At 45.4% G+C, this 16,470-nt stretch overlaps 1 pseudogene; it reads left to right on the forward strand.

Annotated features, from left to right (window-relative positions):
• Window positions 1-359: 359 nt before the first annotated feature.
• On the forward strand, window positions 360-9,137 carry LOC119431196 (leucine-rich repeat and immunoglobulin-like domain-containing nogo receptor-interacting protein 2; annotated as a pseudogene).
• The last annotated feature ends 7,333 nt before the right edge of the window (window positions 9,138-16,470 follow it).

Consider the following 16,470-nt stretch of genomic DNA (forward strand, 5'->3'; position numbering starts at 1 on the left):
GTTCGTAACTGATAACAGCCGTTGTTTCACTTCTCTATGGTAAAGGTGTCGCCTTGTCGCGCAACGCCCGTGACTACGGACAATGCGAGGCGATAACATATCTCACCGGGTAACGCTGCTGCTGTCGGTTATTCTCCCTCACAAACACGCCCTAACCTCACTAATTCTCTCCCTCCCAAATATGCACATACATAGACGCACATACGAACACGCACACAACAAACATACTGACACTCAAACACACACATACACACACGCGCAAACGGAAACACACAATCACAAGACCATGTTGAAACTGCAGTGCTATCTCTTACGTAAAAGGCTGCCGATAATTTATCAGGGACGTAGCACGTCATTCATTGGCGGTTCTCCATTTAAAGCGATCTCCCTGCCAGCGTCCTTTAGTTTTCCATTTGGGATCGTCCGAGCGTTGCAAGCCTCGCAACGTCGCATGCAATGGGTGAGTGGTTTAACCTCAAACACGCAATTTTACGACCTAAGTGGCTGACCTCGTTCTATGGCGTGCTCGTGATTGTCCCAAGAAAATGTTACTATAAACGTTTGTCTCCAAATTCATTATGAAAACATGACGTATTTGAGCGCTCTTCGAGAACAGGGTAAAGATCACGATATTTAATGCTGCGTTCACCTTGTTTTGCGCGGTTGAGGGGTGGAGGCAAGTAGTGGGTTTGCCATAGACTTAATTTTCTGCATCAATGTTTGTAGTTATAATGCTGTGCGTTTTCTTTTCGAACAAATTGTTTAAAAGTGTCATGGATCATATAAAGCGATGCGAAATGTATGGGTTTATTATACTTGCAGTGGTTGGAAGTTACTTTCGCCGTAACTTGCAACGTTGAGGAGGCTAACGAAATTAATCGTTAATGGCCCTTTTAATTATTCGCTGAGCCCCTAAAGTTGAATTTTGAAACTGTATCTGAGCAACAGTGAACTCACATCACCTTATCAGATACCCTAAGCCTCGCGGCGCCCTCGAGATATCCATCCCCGAAATCAGCTAAATACGCATCGGATAAATTCGAAATGTATGCTGCTGGCTGCTAAGTTTATACGGAAAGATTAGCATCCAATAAGGCTAGTTTGAAATTTTCTGTTCATATTCCCAATGAAATTCTAATTGTCATAGCCGCATTATTAATTATTATTTTACGCCATTGCCTGTGACAGATTTTTAGGCATTTTTATACCAATGCTAGTTCTATTATGAGCACTCATTATTTTTTCATTTTATTCAGAATTCATTCACATCACATCATTTTGTGTCCTGACGCGCTTTGGACCTATCTGGCCCTTGCGCCACTAAACACCAAACATCCTCACTGAAATTTTCGGTTCACTGACCTCGTAGGCCGGTGGACTCCTTGTGTGGTTTTTCTGGCTTGGGCGTACGTCGCGGGCCTCGCGGCCGCACACTGTCCGAACGCGGCCAGCCTGACGCCATGCACGTGCGACCATTATGGAATCAACTGCATGCGCGTCCAGAGCACGGCTCAGCTGCGAACGAGTCTTCAGGAGCGGCGATGCGACGACCCGAGAACACAACGAGCTGTGGATTCAGAAGACTCCCATCACGTCGTTCCCGAGGGACGTGCTGGGAAACTTCAAGTTCGAAGAGGTTCACGTGGAGCTCAACGCGAACATGAGCTCCTTCACTCTGGACGCCCTGATGAACTTTGACCGGCTCCTAACCGTGCTCAGCGTGTTCGGCAATGCCCTCCGGACGTTCGAATTTAACAAGTAAGCACAAGAGGCTTTTCTTCTAGTTAGTTCTATTTAAAAAATGTGCTGCTTCCCGCGAGCCCCTCTGTTGCCCTTCTCCCGTATATTTACAGATATATATATACCTTTTATAGTTCCTGTTATGTGACAGTACTAAGTGTGTTTTCTACCATCTCCGATTCCGCTGGAAAAAAAATCATCGTTACCTCACATTACCTTACATGGTTGAAACCTTACATGGTTTCAAGCATTTTTTTTCTTCCAGAACAAAATTTCTGACGCCGTGAAGTTAGTGCATGGAAATCAAATTTTCTCAAGAAGAATAATTCATAAAAAATTGTTGCTTTGGTCGATAACTGCGAAACTTTACTTCTGTAATCTGAAGGTAGCGATATTTCACTAATATTATAGCTGAATACTTTTTATGTCTCTTTACACTACTTTTAGATATCAGGGATATTGCAGAATGAAGCCGTCCTAACATTCTGAAAAAAAAGATCTATTCTTTTGTCAGGGTTTTGTAGCTTTTTCATTATAGGCTTGTAGGTGTGCGTACTGGATGATAAAATCAGAGAACAAGGAAAACCGACACCTTTCGTCAAAGTTGTGACACAGTTGGAAAAAATTGCAGTTTGACTCATTTGCGGTATCATTTGCGCAGTGTAGCGGTCCACGTAAAGGTATTGCTTATAAAGCTCTTGCTTCTATTTTTCTTTATTTCATCATTCGTCATTGTATTGCACTGTGTGCTTAATTGCCAACTTATTTAGAAAGCTTAAGAAAGCAAACTTTGTTTTAAAAAGTTTAAACAAAAGTTTTCCTCTGGCCCCTGCCCTGCCTACCTAAGGTCAGACGACCTGGCCTGTGCAGGGGTCACTGTTAGGCTGTTGGTACTTTACATTGCAGAGGGAGTGATTGAGGACTGCTTTAAAACTCTACTACGCTAGGCGATGGCCGCTATGGTCACGGCAACAGAGATCCAGAAGGACATCGTCACTGCAAGGAGCATATTTAGAGATGGGGACGCCCGAAGCTGCGCCATTATAATGACCAAGAAAGTGGGACAAACCGCCATTCTATGTGTTTTTTTACAGCTTAAGCTGTTATGGGCTCACTTCAATAGCCGTTTCTGGTCGCGATGATGCCGCCGCCGCCCCGTCAGCGCTATCGCCGGAAAGGCGAAAAAAAGTACCCGCTCTCCGCCGGGATCTAACCCAGGCCCGCTGCCTGGGAGTCGGATACTTTACCACTGAGCCACGCAAGCTCTTGCTATCACGCAGTACAAAAATTCCCTCTATACGCGCCCTATAGGCCGGCGCGCAGGCGCAGACGACCCGAGCCTCCGCCAGTATGGTGGCGCTATCTAGTTAACGTGCCTGCAACCGCCGCGTGCGACGCAATGCGATTCAAACGCGATGCAATTCAGACGCGATGCAATTCAGACGCGATGCAATTCAGACGCGATGCAATTCAGACGAGGCGCGCAATCAACGCTATCCCGATGTTAGATGTGCGCCACGTATTCTGGGTACCTCTTCGGTACACGTTATGGCGTCTCCTCGCAAGGTACGAACCGCTGCTGAAGAAGCGAATCGTAGAGCTACGTGCGCGGCTACAACAAGGCATAATCGGGCTCAGCAGACTGCTGTGCAGAGAGCATTACAAGCCGCAGCTCGCCGTCGACGCCGACGCTGGGCGGACAGTTCAGATCGTTCTCGTCAACATCGAGGCGAAGACACTTTACCGCGAATCCCTTGTTGTGCGTGGTGCTGAAATTGGAGCTACTCTTGCGCCGCTCAACCAGCTTACGCTGTGACTGTGCTGCGTGTGCCGCGCAGGCCTGTGACTCTTATTTTATGTCACTTTTTCCTTCTCTACCTCTCTTACCTCTCCAACCCTGTTTCCCTCTTTTATGTATATATATATATATATATATATATATATATATATATATCATAAGAAGCCAACAGTGACACCAAGGACAACATAGGGGAAATTACTTGTACTTACTAATTGAATAAATAATTACCCCAGAAAGTGGATGGGAAAACGGCGCCGCGGTAGCTGAATGGTGAGAGCAACGCACGCGTAATGCGAAGACGTGGGTTCGTTCCTCACCTGTGGCCAGCTGTTTTTACATCCATATTCATTTACATCAATTTATCATTTATTTAATTGAATTGGTAAGTACAAGTAATTTCCCCTATGTTGTCCTTCGTGCCACTGCTTGTTGGCTTCTTATGATATGATTACTAAAAATTGGGTCAACGGTTTCCTTTGTTCTCGTTCATATATATCAACAATACCGCTCCCACGTGCAGGCTACAACGTTTCCCATTCCTGGTGACCCTCAACATCGGCAAAAACCAGCTATCGCGCATCCCGGCGAACGCATTCCGAAACCCTCGCCTGGAAAAGCTCGCGCTAATGGAAAACCCGATTACGTCCATCGGGCCGGGGGCCTTCTTGGCCCTCTCCAGTCTCAAAGAACTGCACCTTGGCGGCACCAGACTCGTGACGCTTGGACAACGCTCACTGTCAATACAGCGGGGACATCCGGAGCTCAGGGTAAGCAACCAGTAGCGGTGGCGGTCAAATGTAAAAACGTACACGGGTGGGCGTTAACTCCTTTCTGTAACTCTTCGCGCGACGAGACGTATACTCGGAGACTCAACACCACTGCCAGAGTAGTTCAGTGGCTGTTTCGTTCTGGCTCCGGCGGGGGGTCACCGTTACCATCTCCGTCCGCGGTTTCCATCACTCTGATGCATAGTTAATCAAGTACGTACATCGTGCATAGGCATAGTGCAAGGACGCTCATGTACCATTATTTGGGTGTGCGCAAGAGACCCTCAGTTGGTGAAAATTATCCCAGAGTCCTCCGATATCACGTGTCTTTTACACCTTGTGTTTCTTTTCGCTCTTTACATCACATCAAGTTTTCCTCAACGGAGACACAATTAACCTTAAAGAACATAGCTTTCGAGAGTGGTGATACGTTCATATGTTGGTTGATCATTGTTGAGGGACAAGAAAGGAAGAAGAGTTATGCAGACACAACCCGCATGTAGGTATCGGTATGCAGCGAAGATTTGGTGAAGCCCTTAACTAAGTGCTATAACACTAAATGTTATGCGCTCATTTTTTTCTATGGTATTTCATCCTATGAAAAGTGCAATCTCATAGATTACTGATGTTCATGGACGACACCGTTCACACGCTATGTTGTACTACTGACCGCCGCTCATGGGATTGCACACTTTCAGACCTGGACGGAGTGATGTCGAGATTACGAGGGCGACGTTTGATGTTTGTCAAGGAAAGGACAAAGACAAGACGTACACGCGCAAAGCAATACGACGGCAAAGACAGCCAAATGAACTCTTATGATGGAAGCATCAATATTGGCATCCTTCTGTTGACTGCACTGTACTGTTTTACAAAGGACGAAAAAAAAATGACACAAATGTTGGAAAAACACATGTGCGCAAACTCAAAAGGACTGACAGATTGTGCACAAGTGTGTCAGTGCTTTTTTTTAGTCCTTTGTAAAACAGTAAAGCGTAGTCAACAGAAGGATGACATAACTAGCCCCAGTAGAAGCCTTATCAATATTGGCCTTGTAAGCAGAAAAAACAAATGCACACAATCGTGTTAAGTTTACGGTGAATCACATACCCTAAATGTCTACATTCAGGTCCATATGCTGATCACTTTTATGATATCAAAGTGCACTAACAAGCTTTAAGCGGAGATAAATACGGAGGTGTAGTAATGCACGTACCGGCGTAGCTTTTTCAGAAAGAACAGCCTTGCAGCAGGTCTGTTTGTTACGAGTGCCGACACGCACTGTCTAAACAAATATTTGTTATAGAATATTGTGGATTCTATTCAGTTTGATTCGCGTTTGTTCTTCAGATGAAATGCATAAATGAGACAACCTGATGGCGAAAATGTTTTGTACAAAGTTGACGAATCAGACGTCCTTATCGAAAAATATTTCCAGGCCATATTGTATTGGACAGTGATGCGCATGCTAGAAACTTCGTGTCGGTGCTGCCCCATTGAAGTCTGGATGATTACGAGTATAGAAATGATGACAGAAAATAATGGACCAACCGGCAAGATCGAGTTGTTAGCGAAAGGTAACAAGCCTGGCCCTGATAGCCTTACTGCTGATTTGTGTCCGCGTCCTTGTTCACCCTCACCCCATTAAGAAAATGAAGCATCTGAATTATTGAGCTGGACAGTGAGGCTTTCAAAGCAGGGTACCTCTCAGCCACAATTTGCAAATGGCACACTGTCCTCACAGCCTGGGGTGGTCCACCCACACTTCTGATTCTGTGCTCGAACATATGCCAACCTAAGTTACAAAATAGTCCATTTGTCTAAATATGTCACCTACGTTGCAGGTCCTAGCTTCGTTAAAATAATTAATATCCACAGGGAGCTAAAACAGTTGTGTGCGAATGATAGGCCTCGGAGAATCACCAGCATAAATTAAGGAAGAAGAATTCATTATCGGGATGAGGCATGTGCTTGCAATGGCCTCAATATTCATGATACTGCTAAGTAATTCCACAATCGAACCTGCGCATCTGTTTGCGGAGTGTGCCTATTAGCCTGCAAAGGTGTACCTACAGTGTGCTATATCTTTCGGCTGTATTCATCAGTGAGGTTTCACGCCCAAAAGCAATAAAAAAACTACAGGGACAATGCAGAGAGTCGGGCGAGTTAGTAGAGCATATTAAGACGCATTAGGCGTTCACAAATGTGCACAAACGAAATGCATAAAAAGACAGGCATAGCACACACTGCTATGAGAGAAATGATGATGCATGGGTTAGTAGGTCTACCATACGAATACATTGTCCAGCTTCCGAAGTGCTCCGCTCCTGCATCTGCAGCGGATGCCCGCCATCTACTTTGGACGTGCCGAGGGAGAAATACAATTCGCGAAAGTGTACTTAAAGGTGTGAAATGAAACAGCGATCAAGCTGAAGACTATGAGCGATGAATTCTGGACTACACATTTTATAAGTCACTATTGCAGTATCCCTGTGGAATGGGCCTGCATGCTTATATTTAGTTTCACACTGACGTTAAGCAGCGTGGCAACCCCAGCGAATAATGGGCGTATAATATGTGTCCGTAGGAACATTGACGAGAGCGTTCGATGTAGTTTAAATTTATGAAAACGTGGAGGAGTGGCGATGATGTCCTTTTGAATCTCCCGCCATACGTTCATATGACGTATATTTTCGCACCATCTGAGGAACAGGAGCAGGATAAAAAAAATTATGAGGTTTTACGTGCCAAAACCAGTTCTGATTATGAGGCACGCCGTAGTGAGGGACTCCAGAAATTTGGACCACCTGGGGTTCTTTAACGTGCACCTAAATCTAAGTACACGGGTGTTTTCGCATTTCGCCCCCATCGAAATGCGGCCGCCGTGGCCGGGATTCGATCCCGCGACCTCGTGCTCAGCAGCCCAACACCTTAGCCACTGAGCAACCACGGCGGGTAACAGGAGCAGGATGGAACTAGCTACTGGAGGATTTAACCGACGCGTGCCTGTAGTTTTTCCGCCCGAGCGTCTCCTGTTAAACTGGGGCGATAAACATGCTACCGAGTTAATCGAAGCATAAGTACATCTAATTCTACGAAGGGCAGTCAAGGTGACTATAAATAGGAGAGGTAGAAAGCTACCCCTCCGCCAAGTTGACTCCGAAGCCAATGAAAATATCTACTGTATGAAATGACTGGTGAAGTTTGAAAGCATTTAACAACGCCAGTGCCCCGTGCATTGGGAGCATGGTAAAGATGTCTTGGTGGCTAAATTAGTCCGAAGTCCCCCACTACTGCGTGCCTCGTGATAAAATCGTGGTTTTCGCACGTCAAACCCTAGAATTCAATCCAAAGCCATCTTCTCGGGGCTGTCGTACTATTTTTATGTAACTAAAGATAATGTTGCGTACAGAATTAATTAGAGACTAAACAAAGCAACATTTTGAGCAGATGTTCTGCATTTATATTAAAGATATATGCTGAACACCTCGGCATCCGCGATATCTTTGAGACGCTTCCGACGCAGCGATTTGAGCGTGAAATTCGAAACGGTGATCTTTGACCGTCACTTTTACGCACAGTCAATCACATTTCCAGTAGAAATGGCCACAGTGGGTTGAGAGAATACCTTGACAAAACTCATTCGCGGTATTGCCTAATTGTCTATTTATTCCTGTACCATCGTTTTTCACAGATTCACCTCCAAAATGGTCGGATAACTGCCATTCACCATAGCGCATTCGACTTTTCGGCGCCCCTGGTGCTGAATCTGTCCCACAACAACCTTACTACGCTGGAGCAGAATGTCTTCGAACCGCTCATCGGACGCATGTACAACAACGCCCAGCGATTAAATATCCTACCGCTCGTCAGCGTTGAAGGTGAGTCTTTAGCACACCCTATAAATTAGATTCTTATCAGTTGGGAGCTTTCAAGCTTGCTTGCGTCAGTGCACATTAGGTTTTGCTCTTCTAGCCGCTATCCTCAACGATGCTCGACATAGATTCCGCTGATCTCAATCATTCTTGCTAAATGCCGAATAAGATCCTCGACTCCCAGCAGCAGTATGCCGTAGGCAAAAAGAAAATTATTGACGATTCAAGGACACTCCTAGAAAATGTTACGTGGTATACGAACGGGCAAGTTCGTAATGCGTACTGAAATTAACAGAGCTGACATAAAGGTGATTAATTACTAGACTGGAGAAAAGGCAGTTTTTATTTCTTGTTCTACGTCGCTTTTCTGTCTGCAATCTTCTGTTAGGTTTACAGGCGCCATATCTCTAGCATGATAGTTTTATTCGTTCGCAGCGTTTTCATTGTTTCTCATTGACTTGAGGAACCTTCATTTAAGCTATTGCAGGGGCAGCCTTTTCGTGCCTCAAATTAGAAATGAATAGATTAGGAGAAAGAAAATTTATAGCGAGTAATGCATGCATGGTGGAGCTTTTTTTTTTACAAATAAACTGTCATGTTATCTCCTGAGCACTCTAGAATGCCTTTTTCAATACTCTGTTATTCTTTCCTAAAAATGTGAGACTAATTACTTATTAAATAACTAAACCCCGATTTTCCATTTCTTTTGTTAACATCCCAGGAAACCCCCTCACATGCCATGGCTGCTCCTATGAATGGCTGATTCAGTATAGGTTCAGCAGGCAGATGCAGGCCATTCTCCACCGGTTCCAGTGTCCTGACGGTTCGGGCCTGTCTAGTATTAGCGATATCAGAATCTCCTGCCGGCGTTTTTGGAATTTCATGAACATAGGGTAACTTATTTAACCGAAGCACATACATTGTCCAAAAGTAAATTAAACACCGCCACCATGATCTCTCATGCCCATATTCAACTGTCCTTTGCTTTGTCTCTCCTGAACATTAACGGTCCAAGAAAAAACACTCAAAGCTTGAGCTGCAGAATATGAACAATGAAAATGGAATTAAAATCAATAGCCCTGAGAAGGCTCAAGCACATGCTCTCTGGGACTCACCGTTACGAAGACATCGACGAGCGACATGGAATGAGTTAAGTAGGTAAGGTACTCTTACAGGGACTTATGATTACTGATTCTGTGAAAAAAGATATTGGTTATCACGGACCCCGATGCTTAGGGTGGGGCTCTAAGTTGTGGAAGATGTCCTGCAGAATCTTGATGTAGCCAAGGACAGGCAGTAGGTGGTTTTGCTGTCGTGAATAAATGGCATCGGAAGCACAAAGGGACGCGGCAGCCCACCTCTGCGCTGGAGCAGTCAAAATTGCATTTCCGTGGGCAGCAAAGGCCAAGGACAGTTAGGAAATGTGATGGTGGACAGTGCGTGACAATTTCGCGCGGAGTTTGAGTGCCTGGGGAATCGATCCACGAGTCTACTGTCTTTTGCAGATGGTACGCGGTGATGAGGTAACGAGTTTTCCGGAGTAGGTGGAGAAACTAGTTGAGCAGAGTATAAACTCGAATTGCTGTCCGCGATATGTTGAGGGTCATGGAGGGATAACCAAAATGCGCTACCCAAGTCGGGAGAAGCCCTGGCAACAGTTCATGCCCAAATGTCACAGAGGAGCGTGGCTTCCGGCCACCAGGTAAACAAGACGAACCACGTAAGCAGGTTGCAGAAGCCTTTGTACCTGGGATCTGGTCCTGCGATGTCTATATAGACCACGGTGAGCGGGTCACTCGGTTGCAGGAACCAATGACCAAGGCGGTCTCGGTATTGCAGCACCCTGGCGCGCGTATACGTGTTAGGCGTGCAGGAACACATATTAACGTTTATGAGCAGCGACACGAAGACTAATAAAACGAAGCGCTTTGTGGTGCCTACAGCACGATGGTGCAGATCATGGAGCGTGGAAAGTGTCACGCCAGAGAGCTTTAAGAACGAATGGTGATGATGATGATGTGTGGTTTTATGGCGCAAGGGCCAGTTAAACGAATGGTCGATCATGAATGGAACGACAACGGTCGATCCATTGCGGACTAAAGGATTGACTTAAATCTCGGTGTTTTCTAGCGTCAGCGATGTCGCAGATTCCCGTATGTGATGCAGATTGGTATCGTGAGCATGGTGCCTGGCAAAAGGTGGGCAAGTCAATGGAGGATGGTGGTTATGACGATGTAGGAGTGTGCAAGTGGCTTTGCGCATCGGTAGGAACATGGTTTACACGGCTCATTTGCCGAATATAGGTGGCACGCTCTGAAACAAAGGAAATGTAGCATTTTGAGGGATTTATCAAGGATTGCGATAGCACGAAGGCGTACGTCGGACACCTGCGGTCATGGAATATCATGAAGGCACGAACATGTAGAAAGTGACCACTGCTTATACAGCCAGGGAGCTAAAGAAATAATAAAGTTAACTGGACGAAACCGGAGCATCGTTTTGCTGAGCACTGCATTTGACAATTAGAGAAGACTGTTGGGCTAGTTGGTGCTTATTACAAACTTCAGACATCATTAATCAGCACGAAAAAGACATTGAATGACAGCAAGAAGCACACAGGGCATACTGTCACACACTGTCTAGTGTGAGTCTTGTTGTCGTTTGTTGTCATTTTTTCTGCTAGTTAATGATGTCTCCCGACTGTATTAAATATTGTTTCGAAAATTCCCCTCCACCAGTTAAGTCTGCCGTAAATATAGTTAATTATCAATTCGAAGCCCTCCAAACCTAGCTGCAGTCTTGTTTCTATAGCTGTGACACGTTCGGAAACTTACAAACGATTGCTTCTTTTACTCTCGAAGTGGACGATTCGGCAACAGATTTCAGCCACCAAGTTTATGGCTTCGTCACTGTAATAATCTGATATTGCATAATCTTGTTCACGCTCTTCATTCGCAATGTATTTCTCGGATAACTCGTTAAGCGAGGACGGTTGATCGTTGCTTGCGCTAAGGTAATGTTGCATACCCGAAAGCTTGCCATGGTCGATAGGTCGTAGTCCACTAGCGATCGCGCTTCCAGGAAGAGCTTCATGTTCTGCACCGGTCATGAAAACCGTTTCTCTTGAATCATTGCTGGGTAGAGTCAGTTCATTCGGTCATAGAGCCGAGTTCACATCCGCGTGCATTCGAGTCCTCGCAGAGCGAAGCATGAAGTCGCAGATGAAGGTGGGTTGGTTCGGCGTGCCGGAGAAGATTAGCGCGCATTCGGGTTTTCGACGTCAAAAAATGTCGAAATCAGATAACGCGGTGTATAAATGGTACGGACATGAAAATTAATCCTAGACATTTCTCGTGAACTCCTGCGCCTGATATGGCTGCAAGGGTATGAGTCACCTTTGCCAATAGTACAAAGATTTTTCCATGAACAACAATCGACTTTCGACCGTGCACGCGGTGGTTATACAGAGAACACGGTAACATTAACAGCCCATGAAGGAGGTACACAAACGCTTCCGCAAAATAAATTGTAGCGCGGAATTGTCTATTTTCGAATTGCCAGTGAGTGCATGTTGGTCCTGCGTAATCAAACAATAATTCACAGCACAATAGCTGAATATATTTACTCGAATGTAGGCTGATACATTTCCTCAAGAATTATTGGACGAAAGTCGGGAGACCGCTTAGATTCGACGAAGTGGTTTGGCCGCTACCGTCACAAACTGCAGACCGTAGAAAAGTCGATCGCCAAATGGGGGAAAAGTATGTTGCTGGTTTTGTCAGATCGTGTAGAAAGGTATGAATATCCGTATCCACCAGAGATCATACGGGCGAAGACGAAGGAGGTTCCAAACATTCGTGGCGTCTTTAGGAACAGGTTCTGAGACTGCTTGCTTGCTAATTCGAGGGGTGAACTGGGTCACAGAAGCATGTGATGAAAATCTGCAGAATATGATAATGCGAGCAATTTGAAAGTGCGAAATCTCGTTAATGTTGCATGTTCGTTTCGCCGACGAATGCCTTTGTATTGCTCGGCCTACTTTTGAGGAAAGGTTTTTTTTTTTCATTTCTCGCCTTAGAATTTTGGTCGTCAACCTAAATCGATGTTGACTTAAATTTGATTAGGTACACGGTACATCATTGGTATACAGTCATATGTGAGGTACCCAATACGCGTAGACCTGTTGTTATAGGCCCGCACGGTATTCAAATATTTCACGCTAAAGGTGCAACGCCGAATTTGTTGCACCTTAGGTGTTGTACAATAAGTCCACATACTAACTAGAAAAACATGCGGTAAGTACCTATATATACGCTCTCAAGGTCTTATTTAACCTGGCAGTATCAGCAACTCTACTGTCTCAGCCCTCATTTACTACGGCAATAGCTACGTGCACCCCTTCGACTCCCTCCCAACCTCTATTCTTGTACAAAGCTCCTGCACTCCGGTGCAGTTTGCCCCAAACTTATGCATGGACGGCAATACAATGACAGCGAATACGACGCAGAAAAACAGTCACGACGACGATTAATGATGAAGACGACGACAACGGTGACGTAACCATCGTGATCGCATGGTGACGACGGCCTGACGACTGATAATTATCTCTCAGTGGCGTAATGTGCACAGTTGTGGACGCGAAGGTAGTGCATAAAAAGAACAGTGATTGAAAGAATAATTAAAATTTGTCGCAAAAATCTTGAAGCTGCTTCGATTGGACCTAAGGGGCAAGTTTGAATAGTAAGTGTAGAGTGTTTTAGTAAAATAAGTTAGAAGGTAGACGGCTAGATGCTTGCCCTCGAAGTGTCAGTTTGTGTTCACGTATATAGCGCGTTCTCTTCTTTCGTTCTTATAGGTGCTTTCCAAGTGTACCAGATGGGAAATAATTGAAAATCTCATAAATGGCGTTCCTATAACGAGCTCTCCTATGGTGTTTACCTTCAGCGAACATAAGAAATCGCACCGAAGACTTGAAAATTACTTGCTCTGCAGCTGTACGGTTTTCATTATTCTGGAGGTATAAGAAATCTGCTAAAACTAAATTCTGAGCGGACAGAATTATTTGGCGACTAAATTGGATATGACGGCACGGCAATGAGGACGATGACGTCATCACTAGAACGACCGCTTGCCGATGGATGCGACGACAGTCACATGGCGACGACAACAACGACAACGTGAGAGTTTGGCGCGACGACTTCAGTGCTGTAGCAGTAAAACATTGCATACGGTATCCGTATCCCCCAGAGATAAAAGACATATGGATCACGTAACAACAACACATGCTTCAACGAAATGAAAAAGGTCAACATGGCAAATTTCGTATCAAGTTTTAACTTCTGTCGGACTAAAAGAAAAGACAAAAAGCATACATGTCCGAATCAATGGGAAGCCAAGGTTTATTTAGGTGGTCATTTAGATGCACTACAACTAATGGCGATGCCTAGAATTGTTTACAATTGTGGTACGTTTATGTTTATCCACCACAAATATCAGGACTTTAGTGCCATCTATTTTTTTTTAATATATTTGCCCACTCCATCGCTCACAGATTGAGCGGAAGCAGAAAGTTTAAATAATCAAGTCAAGCGGAATACTCAGGGCTATGCATATACGCAGCACTGTTATACAAGGACGAAGGCGATGCGAGATGCTTATCGAGTGAAAAATGCTGAAGACTGGTGTATGACGCAAATGTTTGACGCGTATCAAGCTACATTTAGGGATCCGGTACTTCTTGCGTCTCCTTGGGAAACACTCATTCTGGAGGATTGACCAAGAATGGACACACCCCAAGTGGCACATACAAAATGGGCAAATCAATGAAAATAATTTGAAATAAAAGAATTTGACAATTGTAATTTACCACCCTATTAACCGATTGGTGTGCTGTCGAGGCATCTGTAAACCGGCAATAAATGTCAAGACTTTATGTAGAAATTGAAGTGGGACATGCCCATACTAAAGGATTGGCCAATAACGAGCACACTCCCAATGTTACATAAACTGTCGTTTTAGGGTGTTTTAGTCTTTCGAAGTTAGGACGGTAAAAATCGGGTGCTTTTTTTAATAGTAATACCGGGGAGATATCGGGGCTTTTTTTTTTTTCTTGTCGGCCTGAAGACCGGGGAAAGATCGGGGTTATTTTTGAGCAGCCGAAAGTTCCGGACTTTTCCCGTAACTTTTATAAGCAACTAACACAAGCAACGGACTATCCTTTACTACAAACATTCTACTTAAACAAGTGAAATCACTCACATGAACATGTACTGGCTAGCGTGTAAACAGTGCCCGATAGACACGGACGAAGAGAAAAAAACCCTTCCCACCCGCGCCAGCGCGGGCGATCGGCAATTTAGCATTACGCGTATGGAGAGGAAGAAACCGGTTTCTAGCACTGTCCGGTAGATGGCGCGGAGGTAACGAGCGTGCCACCGGACGTCGTCTGACCACCCAGTCAGTTGCTGCCGCACACTTGTGGGTCGAAGCCAGGCGGCCCTGTTATTCGGCGCCATGTTCGTGACCGAAGCGCTTTCGAAACAATACACGGCTTCCGAACACCACTGCTGCCTGTCTCCAGGATTTCAGGCGTCCCCTCCGTACCCTGGTTGATGTCCCTTTGCTACACCGCGCTCCGTGACGATGTGACGCACGCGCGTCGTTTCCAACTGCAAAAACAAGCTAATAACGGTTCTCCATTGGCTATTAGTGTTCCGCTGGAATAACCTACCGACCATTCGAAGCAACAGATATGCTTTGTTGCTTCAAATGCTGCATATTTTCTTCGAGCGGACAAATTGGCCCAGCGGGCCGAAGTTACCAGCTGGTAGCATGCTGCTCCGTGCTACAAGAAGTTGGGAGGAGTGCTACTGGACAAGTTTGTGCGTGACACTTTGAAAGTTTCGCGGCCGGCGAGTTGCTTCGGCTATTGGCGGATGAACCTGTGGTCACGCAGGTAGCTTGACCACAGGGGTCGCTACACACAGTGTAGGGACTGTGCGTATGTGTTCGTGTGTGTGTATCTGTTTGTGTGCGCGTGCGTGCGTGAGTGAGTGAGTGAGACCACAGGCGCTTCAAATAAGGCAGTTGAAAGTAGGCGCTACCTGCGTGTTGGGCACGAAGCAAGACAACTGAGGAAGGATAACTTCTCGCTCCCATGTCACGATTAGGCCATGTCCAGCGCGATGCGAACTGCCGTGCCTGATGCGCCATCTGTCGCAGGCAGATTAAACATTGTCAACTCCAGTCAGGCCCCCGAGATTACATGGTGGGCCGGCACGATCTCAGAGGTCGGGGCTTCGCGCTCTCTCGTCAGTTTCATCCGCCGAGTGCCGAAGCAAGTCGTAAGTATGTGTGCTTACACGTGACACTTAAGCATGCGCACTGCACTCATATGTCATTAAAAAAGCGAAGTTACTTTTCCGTCAGCGTCACGGAAGCTCCAGTGCCACATTTTAATTTTTATGCGATATCATCTTCGCCTCCATAAAAAGCCTTCGCCATTGGTCGCCATTGCAAGCGAGAACAGCACAGGCAGTGCAGTGGCAGTGCTCGGGGAGATGCCCATTGGTTAATTTAGCAGGTCTATTTGACATGTAATGACAAACAGAGCTGCTCGCAAATCATGTCAGGAACTCATCTCCACAAATCTGTCGTCAGACGTCATTATTAGATTACAAAAAAGTCATATTAAGAGAAACAACAAATAAAGGTGGGTCTCGTAATTCCTTCATTTTATTTTTTAAAAATTTTTTAACAAAGGTAAGAAGTACAGGAAGCTGTGCACGCGGATATGCTTTGTAGGAAGTGGGTTGCTTTTTATTTTACTACCAGGAATTGCATTTGTTAACGTACGTTACGCGCAATGAAAGCATTTCCGCGTTCATCCTGGACCTGCCGGGCCTTTAGTCTTTGTTGTAGTCTTGTTTTTCTGGTGCCCAGTATACATTCTTGCCACAATAATTATGGAGTACTAACTAGACTAACCGGTCACGCTTCCTTGAACGTAACGTATTTAGGTAAGCATACTTTGCGTAGGATGGATAACCGGTGGACCATTAGGGTTACAGAATGGATACCAAGAGAAGGGAAGCGCAGTCGAGGTCGGCAGAAAACCAGATGGGATGACGAAGTTAGGAAATTTGCAGGCGCAACTTGTAATACGCTAGGGCAAGACAGGGGTAATTGGAGATCGCAGGGAGCGGCCTTCGTCCTGCACTGGACATAAAATATAGGCTGATGATGATGATGATGATGATGATGATGATGATTGAATGCCATAGCCACC

Source organism: Dermacentor silvarum, chromosome 10 (genome assembly GCF_013339745.2).
Source record: "Dermacentor silvarum isolate Dsil-2018 chromosome 10, BIME_Dsil_1.4, whole genome shotgun sequence".
NCBI lineage: Eukaryota > Metazoa > Arthropoda > Arachnida > Ixodida > Ixodidae > Dermacentor > Dermacentor silvarum.